This window comes from Silene latifolia, chromosome 10 (genome assembly GCF_048544455.1).
Source record: "Silene latifolia isolate original U9 population chromosome 10, ASM4854445v1, whole genome shotgun sequence".
NCBI lineage: Eukaryota > Viridiplantae > Streptophyta > Magnoliopsida > Caryophyllales > Caryophyllaceae > Silene > Silene latifolia.
The window spans coordinates 149,130,763-149,135,406 of record NC_133535.1 but is presented as its reverse complement, the minus strand read 5'-3'; the positions used below and the strand labels follow the sequence as shown (position 1 = coordinate 149,135,406).

The 4,644-nt window shown below is 37.4% G+C and overlaps 1 non-coding gene across 1 annotated transcript; it reads left to right on the top strand.

The window, feature by feature from the left end:
- Positions 1 to 312: 312 nt before the first annotated feature.
- LOC141610381 (small nucleolar RNA R71) lies at positions 313 to 419 on the top strand. Its single transcript, XR_012528290.1, has one exon. It is a non-coding gene; the product is annotated as a small nucleolar RNA R71 (small nucleolar RNA).
- The last annotated feature ends 4,225 nt before the right edge of the window (positions 420 to 4,644 follow it).

The following is a 4,644-nucleotide window of genomic DNA, read 5'->3' as shown; positions in this document are numbered from 1 at the left end:
ATGGGTGGCCCATGTGAGGTCCCGGCTTGGTTCAAGTGATTTATTTGAAACTTCTCAAATTGCTTCGTGAGCAAATCAAGCTTGGCATTAGTTTCGGAGTTTGAGGAGTTTTCCTTTGGAAATTTCCCATTCCGTCTTAGCATATTACCTCTAGTACCATAGTTCGCCTCCGAGTCCACCATCTTCTTTATCAATGTCGTACCTTCCTCATCATTCAAATGATCAAATCCTCCCCCCGCGGAGGCATTTACCATTTCCTTAGTCCTTGGTAACAAAGTTTGGAAAAAGGTTTGGGTGATATACCAATCCGGTATCCCGTGGTGAGGGCAACTAGCAATGAGGTCTTGATACCGGTCCCATGCCTCACCCAAGGATTCTCCATCCTCTTGTTGGAAAGTGTGAATCTCATTTCGAAGCATGGCGGTTTTGGATGATGGATAGTACTTGGCCATGAATGCCTTGGCTAGATCGTCCCAAGTTGTGAATGTGTTCGGAGGGTGAATATTTAACCATCGGTCCGCCTTACCCGTCAAGGAGAATGGGAACAACATCATCCTCAAAGTGTCTTCGGACACCCCATTTTTCTTCATCATGGCAACTTTCCTCTTAAATTTTCGGAGGTGAGCATGAGCATCCTCTTCAATATGTCCCCCAAACAAGTCCTTCTCAACTAACCCGACTTGAGCGGGGTGTATTTCAAAGTTAGCCGGGGCCAAGGTGCCAAAATTTATGGGATTGCATGAATCATTATGATTGGGCCGGTTATGATCTCTAAGAGCCATTTGTGGTGGAGGAGGAGGTGGTTGTATACGATGTGGTGGTGATTGAGGTGGGCTATTTGGAATTGGGAAGTGATGAAAGGGGTTTTCTATTAAATTCTCAATTGTGAAACTTGGTTGGGTTGCGATTGTGGTATCAAAATTTTGTGGGATGTGTGAACTCGGTTGGTCAAAGTTTGCTTGAGGGGAATCGTTCCTAGCTCTCTCAAGGGTCCTCGTCCTTAAGTTTCTAAAAAGCCTTTCGGGGTCGGAGTTGAAGAGAAGAGCTTGGTGGTTCCTTCTAGGCATACACTTGACAAATTGTGAGTCTCCTAGTGTTTTTTTTAAACACTAGGGAAAGGCAAGAAATCACACACTCTACAAAGAACACACAACTACAAAAGCAAGCTAACAATTTGAGAAAAGACTAAAGCAAGGACTCTAAATAAAACTAAGCATAACCTTACGCCATCCCCGGCAACGGCGCCATTTGATAGGTAGATATTTGTCGCGGTTTCCCTCTATCAAAACTATTTGTAAAACCCAATTAAATGTAGTATTTAGTCGGGGTCGAACACGAAGACGGCGGGGGTTTCTACTAGGTTCAACTAAGAGTCGAGTTTAGTCAACAATAAAGTAAAGGGTTATGATTTCAACCACTAGAGCAACCAAATAAATGATAGAATGAAGATTAATACGATGATTAGGAAACTAGAGTCTTCGGGGTCACCTAAATGAACTAGGGGTGATAAGTCGATAAGAAGTCTAAGGTGAGGGTTTGTCTAAGAAGCGGTTACCAACTTTCGTTGAGCAACAACTAAATCAAAACATGCAACAAGACTACCCGCAAATTTTCATTCAAAGGAAGAATTAAGCTATTAAGACAAAAAGACACAAGCTTTCACTCATACAATTCGTCGAACACCCTGTGTGCATAGTTAAGAAAGACAAATTCCAACATCAAAGACTCAAACTTATCAACTAATTATGCCCACTAATCCTATTTAGGCTCCCCCTAAACTCTAGAAGGTAACTACTCACTCATATTTGGGATAATCATACAAATAAGAGAAAAAGAGCAAATAGCATAAAGAGAAAACATGATGAATGTTATAACAATTACAATAGACAAAGACAAACGTAAACAAATGATTAACAAGTAAATAAGAGAGGAAATTATACCAACAAGGAAGAAAGTTGATTGCTTGATTGAATAATAAGAAGGTAAACCTTCAAAATCCCCAATACAATCTTCAATACCAAGAGTAAACTATTGATTCTAGCTAATAATAACTAGTTTTTGCTAATTACTAAGGAAAGATTAGTACTTGATTAAGAAAGGATTACAAGAAATTAGGAAAGTGTTTTTTGATCTAAAGTTACGTACTTAGCAATAATTGAGGAGGGGTATTTATAGTGTCCTCCTAAAATAATTTACAAAAAGGGGAAATTAAGACAAAAACACGGGCAATAGCCGATCGACCAATGGTCGACCGGCGTCGCTGCCCATCCGACGCCGAGGAATCTCGTTTTTGAAGCTTGAAAATGGAAATGTGACGTTCGCCGCCGGCCGGCGCTGTTTGCCGGCTCGGGGTCCTTTGGTTGTCTTTTTCACCTCTTTGTTCTTCGCTATCTTCCTTTTATGCCTTGTTTCTTCCCAAATTTCCTCTAGCTAGATCAATTACCTACAATAGAGCACAGGAATCGATAGTAGCGGGAATATGAGCAAAATGGAAGAAAAAGGCCTAAGATCGTGCCTAAGTAGTCCAAAAGATTAGCAAAAGAAAGGGTAAAAAGGGGCCGAATGTTCATTCATCAGTGATATAGTGTCCTACATAACGTTACCCCTATAGGGGTTTGCCTATTTTGTGGTTTGTCTATTTCCCCTTCTTGTGGCATGTGTCACCATTCATTCTAAGAGCGGCATTCACATTATGTGGGATTGTCCCTTGCTTCACAATGTGTAAGGTTTTTATCACTCCGGCGTAACTTCTACTCCTTTAATTTGACCTTCAGCTTAGTTCTATTTTAAAAACTCAATCACTCCATGTATTGATTTACTCTGATTTTTTCTTCTTAATCATTTGGTGGCTTTGGCTAACTCAATGTTAGACTCTTTTAACCCGCAATGGCTTTCTTTTGATCATTTTCATTGCTCTTCTTGGTCTTTTGCTCTTCTTGGTCTTTTGCTCTTCTTGGTCTTTTGATCAACGTAGACGTCTCCTGTTGCGCTACTTCTCTTTTGGCGGGTATTGGTTATTGGGTTGCTCGGAATCATTCAGGGCAGTGGTTAGACAGTAGGATTTTCAAGTGTACGACTTTTACCCCCTTTGGAATGAACTGTTTGCTATTTAGGTTGACCTTCTTTCTAGTGCAATCGTGTGGATTGTTTCATTATTATTATCAGCTCAGTATATCTTTCGTGCTACTCCCTTCATTACACTAATTTTATTGTCCATTCTTTTTTTCCAAAATTAATTCAAAGTAAATTGTCTCCAAATTTGATATGCTCAAATGGGTGGACTATCCCTATTATCCCTAATCTTTTAACTATCACTTCCTCTATCAAGATGACTTGTCCTCATTCTTCCCAAAGGAGGTGAAGTTATAATTTTACATCTATTTCTTAAATCTTACCAAAATAAAAAGTAGGGCAATAAAAGTAGCAAGGAGGAATTGTTATTTATTTAAATTACAATGTTTTAGAAATGGTGGCGTAAAATCCACTCATAAATCATATAGCATGAATTAAGTCTTGTAGTGTTCGCATGACTTTGCCTTCAATACTATCAAAAGAGATTGATCTATTTATCATTACTCGACACTTAGAGATAAAAGTGCTATTAAATTCATTTTAATCCTCTCATGTTTGAAATATGTTGGAGAGCTATATAACAATGTTGAGAGAAATTCACCTGAATTTGTAATTTTAATATGACGTTTTATATTCATAAACATAAATACTTTTACAAAATTATAATAATATATTGAAATATTACTAATTCTCTTACATGAACCCCAACTACCTTGTCGTAAAAACTATAGGTCAAATATGTTGTTAAGACCTCCTAACTCGACCCGTAACACGTATAATCCCACGTCCCCACCTATATTTGATATGACTCATATCCTAACCTGACTCGTATGAACCGATCCGAGAGCCAACCCGCACAACCCGTTTGAGAGGTCTCGTACTAAAGTCGTGTATAATTCAATAGCTATCAATTTCTGTTATATTTTTCATGTGCCTGTGGGGTAATGTCTTTTGTGTTGTCTAAATTCGCCTATCATTTTTTCCTTAATATTTGTAACAAAAGCAATTGATGACTATTGACCGAGACGGAGATAATACTCTCTAAATCACTAAACTCTCCCTTAGTCCCTTATACCTGATTCTCCAACTCACTTAAATATCCCCTATACTTGAATTCTAAATAGAAGTCATGTTAAACGCCTTCTTAATGCAATTTGATGAAATTTTTTTTCTTTGAGTTTTTCAAATTCTTATACGTTCTATATGTAATTGCCTTTTAACACATTAGAGCGTGAGTATAAATCAAGTGAAAGATAGCATCGATCTTGATCATGCATGACTCCGTAAAAGATAATAGAATTAGTAAACTAAACTCATATTAGGCACACAAGTTACTAAACTATGCTTACATTCAGGGGAGCGGAGGTCGTCTTCGATCTTTGAGTATACTATTTTATATAAAAGCACTAATTTTAAAGAATAATTAATTGTTTACAATTTTGAATAGAATTTGAAAAACCTAATTAAATAATATATTTTAATAATTAAATAATTTAACTAACTTGAATATATTAATTTAATAATGTAGGTAGCTTTAAAAAGTTGGAGACTACCACATCGCTCGAAAAAAGC